Raw genomic sequence first — 17,524 nt, forward strand, 5'->3', positions numbered from 1 at the left:
AAACTGATCTTCCTCCTTCAGTTCAGTGACAGCCTGAATTGTTCCTTATCCCGGCAGAGCCAGAGGATTCAAAGCAGCAACATCAAACCCCTGTGTGGCTCGCAGGGATGGACATAAACACTCTCTGGTATCTGAGGAGATGTTCAGCTTTGCCCTTGGTCAACTACAAGGCTAAAGGGAAAGGAGGTGGCGCCAGATATAAAGAGTGAAACACGACACATCATACTTATGTCCATGGTGGCTGCAAATTTTTTTATATACTTCTTCTTATCAGCAGTGTATTGTTTTCTCTGGAGTCTAGGCCTTGACCAAGAAATTTGTACCTTGATAAAATAATCAACTGCCCTTGGTGAAGGCAATGGACTTAACACCCACTGGGGTGTCCCTACACAGGCACAAGTACTAACAACAGTGGCTGCCTTTTAGCCATAGCTTTTAATCAGGGCAATAAATTGAAACAAACCTCTGTTAAATCATTTCTCAGTCCGAGTCCTTCACCCACATTCCCTAGAGCATTGGGCCACCATGTGGACGTTTCATTTCCTGCCTCAATTTCACACAGAGACAATTTCCTTTGCACAGATCCATGAACAACAAAACCTCCCTGTGTGTCTGGTCTGAGCCAGGGCATTCGATTCCAGTGAACCCTTCTCTCCTGCAATGGCGATGGGCAGACAGAGGGGACGTGGCACCTGCATCCCTGAGAGGGAGATATTGGCTCGGCTCTTTCTTTCTGCTGCTGCTGTTAGTCCAGGAAACATCAAGGGTGGAATGCAAGATTGAGTTCATGCACCAGCCCCCGCAAATATTTCAGTGCCCCAGAGAAATCCTGCCCTCTGCTATTGGAACGATGTGCTGGAGATTTGACTAGGAAAAGGACTGTCTGAATTGTCAGAGTGGGGAATGAACAACAATCTACAGCAATGTCGTTCACACAAACACACTCTCATCCTGCTCCAGCCGGAAGGGAAATGGGCAGGAATTCTCGCTGTTCAGCCAAGGACACACTTACACTGATGTGCAGCCATGAGTGTGCTGGGGAAGCTGGTTTGAGCAAACAATTGGAATGACAATTCAGTGAGAACAGAATCATCATGTAGTGAAATGCATGTATGTCGAGTGCTTAAGGCAATGGACTAGAAATCCACTAGAGTTGCCCTGTACAGCTTCAAATCCTGCCAACTATGTAAGCACTGTGCTGTTGTTGTTATTGTAGTCTTAGTGTCTGAGCATTCACAGTGTGAACTGGAGCCATATCTAGTTTCACTCTGTCTACACTTAAAATCTGGAGTAGACAGCGACTGGAGGGGTTTTCTCATCCCTGTAATAGCTACATTGACAGAACAGTTCTTCCTTTTCTTTAACACTATCTAACCAGGGCTTTAGGTCAGCTTCACTCTATGGGTTTGAGGGTGGGGGGGTTTCACACCCTGAGAGACGTCGCTCTGCCAGTTCAGTGCCCAGTGTACACCAGCCCTTAGATCCCTCTTGGTATTTCAATGCAGGCACTGACCTGTGAGAGGAAAACATCAGCTCACAAACACAGAAACTGAATTCCCCACATTTAATCTCTCTGCACTTTCCAGAAAGTCACAAAATTCAATTCATTCTTGCTAGGACAGAGAAAAAATAAGTGACACTAAGTTTTTGGCTTGATTAAATAAAATTAAGTGTTTAATTAATATAGTAAAAATCTGTATTGATTCCTCTAACACCACAGAGTGAAATAGAAACAGAGACAAATCTTGACAATGATGACTAATTTCGCAAATGATCTTCCCATTATTAATTTCCATTGGAGGTCTGGGCATCTCCAGTGTCATTGCTCTGCATTCACCTTCCCCTTAGACTTGTTCTCGGACATTCACCTTCCTCTGCAGCGTGGGGCACAGGGTCACTTGCTGGAGGATTCCCTGCACCTTGAGGTCTTTAAGCCACGATTTGAGGACTTCAATAGCTCAGACATAGGTTAGGGATTTGTTACAGGAATGGGTGGGTGAGATTCTGTGGCCTGCATTGTGCAGGAGGCAGGGCCGGTGCAAGGATATTTTGCGCCCTAGGTGAAGCTTCCATCTTGAGCCTCCTCCCCCCCAAAATCACATATATTATACACAATACACGGTCACAGAGTAACGTTATAATTTCGAATTTATGTTTCCGCGCTTTAAGTTTAGCAAATTTAGAAACAAGTTCCTCCAAGTCAATGCTGTGAGCAATGTCATGTTCTGTTGACAAGGTTGATAGCCCAACAAGTCTTTGTTGCAACATTGATGTTCGCATATATGTTTTTATCAACTTGAGCTTCGAAAAGCTTCGCTCACCACTGGCCACAGAAACTGGGAGAGTCAAGAGGATGCGAAGAGCAATAACTGTGTTAGGGACACTATCTGTCAGCTTATTTTCCCATATGAAGTTCAATACATCTTGCGGTGATGAACTCCTTTGGATTCGTCTTGCAATAGCTTGCAATTCACTGCACAAGTCAAAGGCATCAATATCTTTGGATTCACCATGTTGCAAAGCTTTCTCCAGATTCAAGCAATGTTCCCTAATTTGCTTTGGTGTTTTATTTTGCAAACTGTAAACATCATATATGAAGCCAAATACTGAACTAATTTGCTGCATCAATGTGAATCTTTCTTAAACCGAATGTATTGCTGTGTCAATGACTGCAAAGTAAAAGTTCACTTTGAATTTTTCTTCCGGATCATAAATAGGTTCGTCATCTGCTTCATATGTGAACTGCTTCCTCTTTTTTCTAATACGGATTGGATCTGGTTCAAAAAGTGCCGGTATATCCAATTCCTCCGCAAGTTCACCTGCATCTACCAATGTTTTCTCAAAGGCTGCGTCACTTCTGCGGCCCACAAGAAACTTCTTGGTTTCTCCAAGTTGATTAATGGCATCACATATATCAAATTCTTTTGCCTGAAGTTGTTTGCTAGTTATGCTGATCTCAAACAATATGTCATATTACAAAACAAGAGAAACAAGAAACTTGAAACTAGAAATGGCTTTTGTAAGAGCCTTTGCATCAACTCGTGATGTATTGCCAGATGATCCTGTCAGAGTATTGTCTTCATAGATGTCTACCAGAGCATCACAGATGTCACCAATGAAAGCAGGATGGAAAAGCTCCCCCCCAAGAAGACCTAAGACATGATGGCTGGATACATAAACAGACACCTGTCCCTCACAGGCACTACCTCATAACATGCCAATTTTGCTCAGGACAGAACATCATAGAGGAATACTATGCATTCAGTGGTCTCTACACTGGCCAAGCAACAGCATGACAACTAACCTAACCAGTCCATCCAACTTTTTTGACTGCTTCTTGGGCACTGGTGAGGGGTAGCGGTGCCAGACTGAGCCGGGTGATGGGTGCACTACAAATCTACAAACTGAGGCAAGGTGCTGGGCCTAGAGTCCTGCTGAGACTGCTGTCCTGCACCAAGTGGAGCACAGCCTCCATGAGGAGAGAACTCAAACAAATATCATGCTCCTTCTGCACGATTCCCCCAAGCACTTCTTCAGGCAGCTGCTATGGGGGTCACTCACAGGCTTAGGCCTGCCTGTTGCAGGCAAAACACAGCAGCAGGGCTTAAAACTCAGACAGGGCCACCCAGAGGACTCAGGGGGCCTTGGGCAAAGCAAAATCGGGGGCCCCTTCCATAAGACATTTGCAATACTATAGTAAGATGTATTAGGAAATATAAAAAATAACTAGTGAAATACATTCAAAAATTAATTTGTAATAATTTGAAAATAAACTAAATACATTATTTAAAACCATTAAAAGCTGTAATGGTCTGTATACATTTGCAATTACATAATGGGCAGTTGCTGGGTGATTGTGATAGTTGGTACCAATGGGCTGTCGTTGCCTGGGGGTGGTGCTGTTGTTGCCCACGACTGGGTGGGGAGCTGGGCTCTGGGTTCAGGGGTGCCCAGCTCACAGGGGCTGGGCTCAGGGATGTGAGGAGATAGGGTCAGGGGGGTGTCCAGCTCAGAGGGGCTGGGCTCACAGCTGGGGGTCAGGGCTGTTGGGGGGATGAGGTCAGGGGGTTTCCAGCTCAGAGGGACTGGGCTCGGAGCTGGGGGTCAGGGCTGTTGAGGGGATGAGGTCAGGAGGTTTCCAGCTCAGACGGACTGGGCTCGGAGCTGGGGGTCAGGGCTGTGGGGGGGATGGGGTCGAGGGGGTTTCCAGCTCAGAAGGACTGGGCTCGGAGCTGGAGGTCAAGGTTGTGGGGGGGATGGGGTCGAGGGGGTTTCCAGCTCAGAGGGACTGGGCTCGGAGATGGGGGTCAGGGCTGTGGGGGGGATGAGGTCGAGGGGGTTTCCAGCTCAGACGGACTGGGCTCGGAGATGGGGGTCAGGGCTGTGGGGGGGATGAGGTCGAGGGGGTTTCCAGCTCAGAGGGACTGGGCTCAGAGCTGGGGGTCAGGGCTGTTGGGGGGATGGGGTCAGGGAGTTTCCAGCTCAGAGGGACTGGGCTCAGAGCTGGGGGTCAGGGCTGTGGGGGGGATGAGGTCGAGGGGGTTTCCAGCTCAGAGGGACTGGGCTCAGAGCTGGGGATCAGGGCTGTTGGGGGGATGGGGTCAGGGAGTTTCCAGCTCAGAGGGACTGGGCTCAGAGCTGGGGGTCAGGGCTATGGGGGGGATGAGGTCGAGGGGGTTTCCAGCTCAGAGGGACTGGGCTCGGAGCTAGGGGTCAGGGCTGTTGGGGGGATGGGGTCAGGGAGTTTCCAGCTCAGAGGGACTGGGCTCGGAGCTGGGGGTCAGGGCTGTGGGAGGATGGGGTCAGGGGGGTGCCTGGGGGCACTGGGGCAGCTCAGCTCTGCAGGCTGCTGTTCTCTCCAGCCGTCCAGGCACAAGGGGAGCAGGAGCAGGGACCAGCCAAGGACCAAGGGGGCAGGAGCACAGGCAGCTGAAGCTGACCCATGGGGAGGCACTTGCTTACCTTGCCCAATGCATGAGCGTTGGGGTCCTCTTTCTTCCTCCGCTCCACCAGACCACTGCTGAGGCTCTTTTCTTCTCCGTGCCCCTCGCTGGGGATGACATGGAGGCTGAGCCAGGGGGCAGCCGCGGTTTTCCTCCAGAAGCGAAGCCCTGGTGTTGCGCCGCTGTCGCAGGGCCCCTGCCATGTGCCCTAAGCAGAGCTGCACAGCTCTGCCCAGCCGCCAGCGCCTCCACCAGCAATGAGAAAAATTGCAGAGGCTGGAGCCCCTGCTCTGGGAGGGAGAGGGATTCTGATCCTCTGCCTGTAGCCCAGGGATTCCCCTGGATCAGCACAGCCATCAGCCCAAACCTCTGGGCTGCCGCGGCGGCGCGCTGACCCCGGGGGTGCCCTGGGCTGCTGGGCTGCCACGGTGGCGCCCTGACTCCGGGGGCGCCCTGGGCTGCCGGGCTGCCGCACTGACCCCGGGGGCGCCATGGGCTGCCGGGCTGCCGTGGCAGCACGCTGACCCTGGGGGCGCCCCGGTCTGCTGGGCTGCCGTGCCGGTACCCTGACCCCGGGGGTGCCCCGGGCTGCTGGGCTGCCGCGGTGGCACGCTGACCCCGGGGGCGCCCTGGGCTGCCATCTGCAGGCAGCTCAAACTACCTCTCCAGCAGCAGTGGCTGCAACCATTTAAAAATTTTTTTGGGGGTGCCGCTTTTTGGCGCCCTCAAATCTTGGCGCCTTAGGCAACTGCCTAGTTCGCTTAAATGGTTGCACCGGCCCTGGCAGGAGGTCAGACTAGACGATCATAATGGTCCCTTCTGACCTTTAGTCTATGAATCTATGAATCTATTCCCAAATTTGGAAAATTGTGCAGTTCAGAATGTGAATAGTGACCCCGTCTCCTTCCTGCACCTGCTCTACATTGCTCCACAGCAGCTTCTCCACCTGCAGAGTCACCCCAGCACTGCAGTGCAGCTGCCCAGGGTTCAGCAGGAACCCCTGGCAAGGACAGTGGGTGCAGCTAACAGCCTGGTGTGCCTGGCAGTGAGGCAGCTGTAAAAAAGCAACACTCCCCCCAGAAGTACAGAGACTGAATTCCCCAACTTTAACATCATGACCCCTGTAGAAAGCCACACGTGTCAGTTGTATTTTCACAGGGAGATACAAAAATCAGGTGACACAAATTTTTAAGTTGAGTAAATAAAGTTGAGGAGATAGTTATTAACCTCACAAAAATATACTACAGATCCCTCAACATAACACCTGAAGGTGAAATATGAACAGAGACAAACCTTGTCAGTGTTAGGCCGAAATAAAGATATTGCAAACAAAACCAGGTATGCCAACCTGACCAAAGTCAGGCTAACAGAGGTTTGTGGGTAATTCCTGAGTGGAAAACAACTGAGATGCAGCATGTCTCATGAAGCGCTGGGAAAAAGTGAGATAAGGGAGAGGCTGCATTCCTGGTATAGTACCAACTGTGCTGTGTTAGGAACAGTTCCTTTGAAGAACTGATAAGAAATCCCAGCCTCCCTGTTTTCACTCCTTGGTTCAGTTCTCTGTCTGTTTAACTCCCCTACATTCCTAACTTCTGGTGCTTGCTAAGATATTGTTAATCACCTAATGCTGTAAATCATGTATACTAAAAGTGTCTAGTTTCTAGTTGTTAGAAGAAGGGGGTGGGTTGCTCCAGTGAATAATTTATGACGCGACAGAACTGTCTATATAGGCTCATACTAAGCTGTAAAGAGCAGGCTGGTTCTCTCTGGAGACGAGCTGCTCTATGTTGATGCGTGTACTTGTCAATAAAGAGCTTTTGATCGGACCTTGCTGGTGTTGCCTGTCTCTCTCGCGGTCAGACAGCGAACTTTGCCGTCTGGGTTAGAGTCCCTGACATCAGCAAAGACTTATTTCCCAAACGATCCTCAAAATGTTGCTAATTCCCACCCTTCCCCCACAGGAGCTCTGTGCAGTGTCACTGTTCTGCAGGCAGCTTCCCATTCAATGCTGTTGTGGGACATTCCCAGGCCTGGAAATGCACCAACGACAGAATTTGAAGAGCAAACCTGGCTACCAGCACCAGGCGGAATTTGAGTGTTTTGTCTTGTCACTTAGTCTTTGTCAATAGTATAGTTGCCGTGGGCAGGACTCCAGGTTCTGCTTGAGGGATCCTGGCACAGGGGCTTGGGGGAGGAGAAAGGATTGTAGATTCTGACCTGCACTCTGGAGAGGAGGTAATAAGTGAAGTGGCATTTTTGTCTCCTCCTCTCCTCTGTGTCCCAGGGCTGGAATTCTACATTCCACAGGACAAATGAGGGGGTGAAGCTGTTTAGTTAATGAAAACCAGGGCTTCAGGGGAGGTTTGAACTCACCACCTCAGCATAGCTCCTCTCAGCACTGCCCTAGAAGTGCTGTGCGCCAATCAATTGCACTACTGGAGCACCTGCTAATTATGATTCTCTGAGACCCCTAGGTTGAGAAGGGGGAGCAGTGACCCCAAAACATTCTCCGTGGGGTTGAGAGCAGGTAGTGACAAATGTTGGTACTTGGTGGGGTGGATTCTTCTTAAGGCTTCCAGGCCCCATTTGACCCTTTTGTTCATCCCTGTGTAATAGCAGAGCTGACTGAGACTCACTGTAGGGTCTTGCTGCAGACCAACAGATCTGAAATCACTGATCACCAGGTCTGAGCATTAGTCCTGCTTTGGGACAGCGTCTCTCATGCAAGAAACTGCCCAGTCTGTGCTAGCAGTGAGACTCCCTCACTAACACCCACCTCAGGCCCGTCCCTGGGCCCCCCATTTCCCCATCCTCCCCCCAGTGCCTCCCTCTGTCTGTGGGGCCCCTTCCCCCACCCATCTCACCTCCTCGTCCTATGGGCCTGCCCCCAACCCCCTTCTCCTCCCCCTCCCATCCTCAGTGCCCTGCCCCTGATCTCCTCCTCCCGCGTCCTCACCGCCCCTCCCCCAACCTCCTCCTCCCCTGCCCTCAGCGCCCCGCCCCTGACACCCTGCTCCCCCTCGTCCTCAGCATCCCTCCCCCAATTGCCTCCAACCCATTTCTCCATTTGCTGGTCCCCACTTTCCCATCCCCCACTCCCCCAGTCCATCCCCAGGGTGTGAGGTTCCTCATCTCCAATCTCTGCTACCCCCCAACCTGCCGGGTTCCCCTTTTCAGCCACTGTGGGGCCTTGCAACCCGCCCCTGCCTGTCCTCGCTGGGGTCTCTAAATCCCCCAGTCCCACAGTGCACCCTGGTAACACCACCCACCTCTCCCTCTCATCCCCCTAGTCCCTTCCCTTGGGTCCTTCTGGACACGCAAACCCACAGTGTGAAATTATTTATGAGTATTTTAAAATTTCAGTGCTCTGCATTTTTCTCCTGCTACTGTCATCTGGCAGCTCAGAGATGAGAGATTCTCCTCCACTGCGTTTCTGCCCACGGAAACAGAAGAGAGATCACACTTCAGCACCTTTGTAAGTAAAAGCAACCTGGAAACAAACCAACTGTCTCCAGAGTGTGTAGTTTGTGTTTCTTTTGTTGCAGTTGATGTGTGCGCAGTAAGCACGGTGTGTGTGTATGTGTGCAGTGTGTGCAGTGGACAGGGGCATGGTGTGTGTGTCTATGTGCAGTGTGTGTGGTGGACAGTGGCACTGTGTGTGCGTGTGTGTGTGTGCAGGGCTGGTGCAAGGAAGTTTTGCGCCCTAGGCAAAACTTCCACCTTGCACCCCCCACCCTCAGCCCTGCATCAGCTCCCCCCCTCCGCCTTCAGGTGCCTCTCCTCCCCCACGGCAGCTCCCCCGCTGGGGAGCCGTGCAGTACCTCCCCACCCCAGCTCACCTCTGCTCCGCATCCTCCCCGAGCACGCCGCCCCCGCTCTAATTCTCCTCCCAGGACTGCGGCGCCAAACAGCTGATTGGCACTGCAAGCTTGGGAGGCAGGAGAAGTGGAGCAGCGACTGTGCGCTCGGGGAGGAACTGCTGTAAAAAAAATTGGGGGCACCACTTTTTGGCACCCCCAAATGTTAGCGCCCTAGGCAACTGCTTAGTTCGCCTTAATGGTAGCACTGGCCCTGTGTGTGTGTCTGTGCAATATGTGTGGTGGAGAGTGGCACTCTGTGTGTGTGTGTGTGTATGTGCGTGCAGTGTATGTGGTACAGAGTGGCACTCTGTGTGCGTGTGTGTGTGGACAGTGGCACTCTGTGTGTGTAAGAGTGTGTATGTGCAGTGTGTGTGGTGGATAGTGACACTGTGTGTGTGCCGTATGTATGGTGGACAGTGGCACTGTGTGTGTGAGTGTGTATGTGCAATGTGTGTGGTGAATAGTGGCACTGTGTGTGTGAGTGTGTGCCGTATGTATGGTGGACAGTGGCACTGTGTGTGTGTGTGAGAGTGTGTATGTGCAGTGTGTGTGGTGGACAGTGGCACTGTGTGTGAGTGTGTGTATGAGCAGTGTGCGTGGACGACAGGGGCAGTGTGTGCTCACACAGGAATTCACGGGGAACTCACCACCCTTAACGCAGCATTTGACTTGTCCTCGGAGTGAACGTAGCACTGTGGAGTGTCAGCCACAGAACATCTTCTGACAGCTCAGAGGAGCAATTGCAGAGAACGTCCTTCTCAACCCCAGGTTGGAAAATGCTCAGTGAGTTCTGTGGGGGCAGAGCAAAAGACCAGTCTCTGACACCGCCTGCAAAATGGCCTCTCTCTGCTCCAAAGCATGGAGATGCTGTAGCTTTAATGGTAGTAAAAAAAATGCCCCCCTGGGAAAACAAGCGTAAGGCTCTTTCTGGAAAAGGCTGAAACTTTTTTGCTGAAATAAAAAAAAAACAATTCAGCCTGACTGGCTGTTAATGACCCTTGCAGAAAGTCCTACTTCTTGCCCACTGTGCACGTGAAAGAACCATTTCCATTTCAGTGCCAGGAGAAAGGAGACCCAGAAGAAGCCTCTGTGCCTCCTGCACTTCAGCAGTGCATGGGAGGGGTCAGATAATCAGCTCAAATATTACAGTGCATGATGGGGTGTGCATACCCCGCACTAGGCAAGAAAGGGTTAATTCCACACTATGGCTGGAGCAAGTCCCGCCCCTCAGACCCTGCTGGGCGTGCTCCAGCTGCTGTGTCAGTACAAAGGAGAACGGGTCAGCTCAGTCTGGGCTGGCCATTGAGGCAGACGCACGCTTGGTGGAGGCTCCAGGCCAAGAGCTGCTACAGCCCCTGACTGTGGGACCAGAGATCCCAGGTACCAGACTGGAGACTTGCTACCTACAGTCAATTGGTGGGAGTCAAAGTTCTATGGAGCTGCCAGTGCCAGGGAACCCGGAGACCCTGACAATAGATGGACGACAGCTTCAGGAAACAAGGTAGGAAGTGGCCCCGGGAGGCAGAGTAAGTGGTATCTCATACCCGTGTAAAGGTCAACATGTTGCAGTAGGATCCTGGCTGGCTGGGTAATGAACGCACTCAACTTGAGAGGGCCTTGAGCTGGGAGCCGGTGGAGTCAGGTGGGCCCAGTTCCCCTTAATCCAGCCACTATCCCTATTTTGAAGCGGCCCCCTGATCTGGCCATTAGGCCTTGCAGCCCTGAACCAAAGGATGGCCATATTGACTCACTCACGCAATCCTGAACCCAAGGACAGCCATGTTGACTCTGGACTTAGTGCGCCTAAATCTTGAGTTCAAGGACAATCCGATCTTTCCAGTGATATCTCACATGGCCCATCTTGCGTAAAACACATCTTAGCTGTGCCATATGCATATTATAACAATGTTCTCTATGAAGAATATGGGGTGTAGGGTCACAGCTCCTCTGGCAGGGCAGCGGCTGGCAGGGACCAGGGGAAGCTAGAGAGAGCTCCTGGCTGGTTGCTGGGACTTGCAGGCTTGAGACCCTGAGAAGAGAGCGAAGAACGTGCTGGGGCTGCGGGGAAGCGGCCCCAGGAATTGAAGCAGCACTGGGGGATGAAGTTAAGGAGAGGAAGCAGAAGCTGTTAGCTACAGGATGCCTGGGCTGGGACCCAGAGTAGGGTGGGCCTGGTTTCCTGCCACTCACCACAGTGGAAATGGCTGGATTGGGAGACACTTCACTGCACACCCACCTCCGTCACCCTGGAAGGGAGGAGCACAGATCATGGCACAGCTGGATGGCCAAGTCATAAAGAGGATGCTGCAGTACTTGGACTGAGGCAGGTCTGCAAGCAGTGACAGTGATGGACGAGGCACCACCAGGAGAGGGAACACTGGCTGAGCGAGCTAATCCCTGAGACAAACAGCAGGAGGTACCACCCTGGCATCACCCATTACAGGGCCTGAGTGCATGTGCTTCCCTTTCTGGAGATCTGGCCAGGCTCTGCCAAGCGAGGCACAGATGCTCTGTGAGCCCATCCAGGGAGCTGATACTACCCAGACATACGAGTGTCCTCAGGGCAACATAGTTGCAAAAGTGAGTAGGGGCAGGCTGCAGTGCTCACCACACTTGCTGGCTCAGCCTTGTGCATGCTGGGGTGACCACCTCCCTGTTGATGAGACCTGGTCCCACCTTCTTCCTAGAGCTCCAGTCTGCCCTGCTGCCATCCCTGTCTGTGTTGCTGTTGTCTGCTCTAGCAGCTGACTGGAAGGGGGGCATTGGCCCCAGGCCATGTAGCCATGAGGTTTGGAAGGCTGAAAGCAGGAAGAATGGTGCCTTCCTAGCTCACCCAATAGTCCATAATATAATTAAGGAAAATATTTCTCAATGAATTCTCAGTAAAAGATCAGAAACAGCCAGTGTCTGCATCATGCTAAGGGCATTGGGATTTTCTTTAAATTTGGCAGACCAACCTAACACACATTTGAACCTCTTCTTTTCACACTGTTGCTCATTCTCAGGGTCTGTTTTGTCTCCAGATAGATCCATTCTTTTTCAGAACAGCCTTGCTCTTCCTGTCTGTGTCAGAGTAAACACTTCCCTTCACTCCATTCTCAGACAAACACTAGTATTAACTGTTTGCTACTGAGGGGTTTAGAAGCATTTATTGCGTGAAAGATGACATTTCTGGGGGATTGTTCCCAAGATCCAGCACTTTGTGCTCAAACATCTCCCAGCGTCCTTGGTGAAAATAAGACCAAAGTTTCTTTGCAGTATACAAGAATAAAGGAGGTTTTCACCCAGGTGGGGCTTAAACCTGCAATCTCTGGCTTAGGAGGCCAATGCCATTAAGCCATTGGCCACTGATGTACAACTTCAAGGATAGAAATTCCCTTACATAAATGCATATTCCTCACATACGCTTGGAAGCCAAATACCCATTTTCTGCACCTTACAGAAATGTCTGCATCCCCTGGCAGCGAGGCAACTAGGCAGGTGACTGACAGAGCTGAGCACCACCTTTCTACTAGCCATATTTAGAGAAGAACCCCATCCTAGAGTCACCCCTCCCTCCTTCAGCACCTCCACGTCTGTGGTTCTGAGTGGCTGTAGGATGATTAGAGGGCGAATCTGGGCTGGAAGGTGCGTAAGGTCGGCCTGTACTGAGTAACCAGGTGGGGCAGACCCAGGGGGAGGCTGTGGGCTGTTGGTCGGTTGTTGGGATCTGAGCTCTGGATCAAAGCTGCACAGCGACCTGACACCCAGGGTTATAAGGCTGACATAGTGACCCCCTTACTGGCCTCGGTGAACCCCAAACCTTTGTTACTAAGGGCATTGAGGAGTCTCTGTCCCTTAATAACTTCTGGGAGCTCCCCAGCAGGCTGCGGGCATCAGCGACCTCCTGCCACACAGGTTAGACTCTTGGTGCTGTGCCAGCTGCCCCCTCGCTTGCAGGCCCAGTGTGAGAAGGAGGCCTGGTGCTGGCAGAAGGGGGTTTTGATTAATCAACCTCTGTGTTATGGGCACAGGACGCTTCCACTGTGTCCCTCTGCTGGCTTTTCTTCAGCAGCACCTAGCGGCCCTGGCTCCAGGCTAGCGCCTTGTGAGCTCTAGCACTGGCAGGAAGTGCTGCAGGGTGCTGGGCAGAGGCCCTGGCAAACAGCTGCTGGTAGGTGTCTCTGTGGTACCATAGGTCAGTGAGTTCAGCTGTTAATGGAAAGGAGGGGGGTTTATGCTCCCCCAGAGATGCCACTGAAGGCTCCTCCTGGACTCCTCAAGGTCTGCTGGGAGCCGTGATGTTCCCCTTTTGCCACCTTGAAGGCTCCCTCGTGGACACAGTGGGTTCACCTGCTGCCTACAAGAGTGTGGGGGCCACGCTGCAAAAGCCCATCTCCAAGCTGCCGTGCCGGAGGCTCAGGCTTAATCCTCAAGGCCGAGCGCAAAACCTTCAGCTGGGAACGTTTCGCTCCCTCCCGCCTCCGCCCAAGCGGCAAGGGAGAAATGGACGAGACACACCGGCTGGAGGTATCAGAGGGGTAGCCGTGTTAGTCTGGATCTGTAAAAGCAGCAAAGAATCCTGTGGCACCTTATAGACTAACAGACGTTTTGGAGCATGAGCTTTCGTGGGTGAATACCCACTTCCTCAGATGCATGTAATGGAAATATCCAGGGGCAGGTATATATATGTGTGCTAGCAAGCAAGCTAGAGATAACGAGGTCAGTTCAATCAGGGAGGATGAGGCCCTGTTCTAGCAGTTGAGGTGTGAAAACCAAGAGAGGAGAAACTGGTTCTGTAATTGGCAAGCCATTCACAGTCTTTGTTCAATCCTGAGCTGATGGTGTCAAATTTGCAGATGAACTGAAGCTCAGCAGTTTCTCTTTGAAGTCTGGTCCTGAAGTTTTTTTGCTGCAGGATGGCCACCTTAAGGTCTGCTATAGTGTGGCCAGGGAGGTTGAAGTGCTCTCCTACAGGTTTTTGTATATTGCCATTCCTAATGTCTGATTTGTGTCCATTTATCCTTTTCCGTAGAGACTGTCCAGTTTGGCCGATGTACATAGCAGAGGGGCATTGCTGGCATATGATGGCGTATATTACATTGGTGGATGTGCAGGTGAATGAACCAGTGATGGTGTGGCTGATCTGGTTAGGTCCTGTGATGGTGTCGCTGGTGTAGATATGTGGGCAGAGTTGGCATCGAGGTTTGTTGCATGGATTGGTTCCTGAGCTAGAGTTATTATGGTGTGGTGTGCAGTTACTGGTGAGAATATGTTTCAGGTTGGCAGGTTGTCTGTGGGCAAGGATTGGCCTGCCACCCAAGGCCTGTGAAAGTGTGGGATCATTGTCCAGGATGGGTTGTAGATCCTTGATGATGCGTTGGAGGGGTTTTAGCTGGGGGCTGTATGTGATGGCCAGTGGAGTCCTGTTGGTTTCTCTCTTGGGTTTGTCTCGCAGTAGGAGGCTTCTGGGTACACGTCTGGCTCTGTTGATCTGTTTCCTTATTTCCTCATGCGGGTATTGTAGTTTTGAGAATGCTTGGTGGAGATTTTGTAGGTGTTGGTCTCTGTCTGAGGGGTTAGAGCAGATGCGGTTGTACCTCAGTGCTTGGCTGTAGACAATGGATCGTGTGATGTGCCCGGGATGGAAGCTGGAGGCATGAAGGTAGGCATAGCGGTCGGTGGGTTTTCGATATAGGGTGGTGTTAATGTGACCATCGCTTATTTGCACCGTGGTGTCAAGAAAGTGGACCTCCCGTGTAGATTGGTCCAGGCTGAGGTTGATGGTGGGGTGGAAGCTGTTGAAATCATGGTGGAATTTTTCCAGAGTCTCCTTCCCATGGGTCCAGATGATGAAGATGTCATCAATGTAGCGTAGATAGAGAAGGGGTGTGAGTGGACGAGAGCTGAGGAAGCGTTGTTCCAGGTCGGCCATGAAGATATTGGCATATTGTGGGGCCATGCGGGTGCCCATAGCAGTGCCACTGATCTGGAGATATATATTGTCATCAAATTTGAAATAGTTGTGTGTAAGTATAAAGGCACAGAGCTCAGCAGCCAGTTGTGCTGTGGCATCATCAGGGATGGTGTTCCTGACAGCTTGTATTCCATCTGTGTGTGGGATGTTTGTGTAGAGAGCCTCTACATCCATGGTGGCTAGGATGGTGTTTTCTGGGAGGTCACCAATGCATTGTAGTTTCCTCAGGAAATCAGTGGTGTCGCGGAGATAGCTGGGAGTGCTGGTGGCATAGGGTCTGAGTAGAGAGTCCATATATCCAGACAGTCCTTCAGTGAGAGTGCCAATGCCCGAGATGATGGGGCGTCCAGGATTTCCGGGTTTGTGGATCTTGGGTAGTAGATAGAATAACCCTGGTCGGGGCTCTAGGGGTATGCTGATTTCTTCTGGTGTTAGTGTAGGGAGTGTCCTGAGTAGATGCTGTAGTTTCTTAGTGTATTCCTCAGTGGGATCTGAGGGAAGTGGCCTGTAGAATTTGGTATTGGAGAGTTGTCTGGCTGCCTCCTTTTGATAGTCAGACCTGTTCATGATGACAACAGCACCTCCTTTATCAGCCTCTTTGATGATAATGTCTGGGTGGTTTCTGAGGCTGTGGATGGCATTGCGTTCTGCACGGCTTAGGTTGTGAGGCAAGCGATGTTGTTGTTCCACGATTTCTGCCTGTGCACGCCGGCGGAAGCATTCAATGTATAGGTCCAGGCTGTCATTTCGACCCTCAGGAGGAGTCCATGTGGAGTTCTTTTTCTTGTGCTGTTGGTGGGAGGGCACCCGTGTATCAGTGCACTGTTCAGTGTTGTCCTGGAAGTATTCTTTGAGTCGGAGACGGCGAAAGTAGGCTTCCAGATCACCACAGAACTGTATCATGTTGGTGGGGGTGGCAGGGCAGAAAGGGAGTCCCCGAGATAGGACAGACTTTTCTTCTGGGCTGAGTGTGTAGTTGGATAGATTGACGATATTGCTGGGTGGGTTAGGGGTACCACTGTTGTGGCCCCATGTGGCAGGTAGGAGTTTAGACAGCTTACAGTCCTTTATCCTTTGAAGAGAGGTGAAGTGAGTAATGTAGATCTCCTGTCTTATTCTAGTGAAGTCCGTTTGTATAGAAGTTTGGTTATTAATGAGAGTCTCCAGGTTGGAGAGCTCTTTTTTGATGTTTTCCTGTTTGCTGTATAGGATGCTGATCAGGTGGTTCCTCAGTTTTTTAGATAGAGTATGACATAATCTCTCACTGTGGTCCGTGTAGTATGTAGATAGCAGTGGATTTTTTACCTTTAGTCCATTTGGTATGATGTCCATCCGTTTGCATTTGGAAAGGAAGATGATGTCTGTCTGTATTTGTGCAAGTTTCTTCATGAGGTTGATGGATTTCCATTCCATACGGCTAAATGCAGTGCCTTGCATGGTGTCAAGTATCAGAGGGTAGCCGTGTTAGTCTGGATCTGAAAAAGCAGCAAAGAACTGTAAGCTGTCTAAACTCCTACCTGCCACATGGGGCCACAACAGTGGTACCCCTAACCCACCCAGCAATATCGTCAATCTATCCAACTACACACTCAGCCCAGAAGAAAAGTCTGTCCTATCTCGGGGACTCTCTTTCTGCCCTGCCACCCCCACCAACATGATACAGTTCTGTGGTGATCTGGAAGCCTACTTTCGCCGTCTCCGACTCAAAGAATACTTCCAGGACAACACTGAACAGTGCACTGATACACGGGTGCCCTCCCACCAACAGCACAAGAAAAAGAACTCCACATGGACTCCTCCTGAGGGTCGAAATGACAGCCTGGACCTATACATTGAATGCTTCCGCCGGCGTGCACAGGCAGAAATCGTGGAACAACAACATCGCTTGCCTCACAACCTAAGCCGTGCAGAACGCAATGCCATCCACAGCCTCAGAAACCACCCTGACATTATCATCAAAGAGGCTGATAAAGGAGGTGCTGTTGTCATCATGAACAGGTCTGACTACCAAAAGGAGGCAGCCAGACAACTCTCCAATACCAAATTCTACAGGCCACTTCCCTCAGATCCCACTGAGGAATACACTAAGAAACTACAGCATCTACTCAGGACACTCCCTACACTAACACCAGAAGAAATCAGCATACCCCTAGAGCCCCGACCAGGGTTATTCTATCTACTACCCAAGATCCACAAACCCGGAAATCCTGGACGCCCCATCATCTCGGGCATTGGCACTCTCACTGAAGGACTGTCTGGATATATGGACTCTCTACTCAGACCCTATGCCACCAGCACTCCCAGCTATCTCCGCGACACCACTGATTTCCTGAGGAAACTACAATGCATTGGTGACCTCCCAGAAAACACCATCCTAGCCACCATGGATGTAGAGGCTCTCTACACAAACATCCCACACACAGATGGAATACAAGCTGTCAGGAACACCATCCCTGATGATGCCACAGCACAACTGGCTGCTGAGCTCTGTGCCTTTATACTTACACACAACTATTTCAAATTTGATGACAATATATATCTCCAGATCAGTGGCACTGCTATGGGCACCCGCATGGCCCCACAATATGCCAATATCTTCATGGCCGACCTGGAACAACGCTTCCTCAGCTCTCGTCCACTCACACCCCTTCTCTATCTACGCTACATTGATGACATCTTCATCATCTGGACCCATGGGAAGGAGACTCTGGAAAAATTCCACCATGATTTCAACAGCTTCCACCCCACCATCAACCTCAGCCTGG

Source organism: Gopherus evgoodei, chromosome 6 (assembly GCF_007399415.2).
Source record: "Gopherus evgoodei ecotype Sinaloan lineage chromosome 6, rGopEvg1_v1.p, whole genome shotgun sequence".
NCBI lineage: Eukaryota > Metazoa > Chordata > Testudines > Testudinidae > Gopherus > Gopherus evgoodei.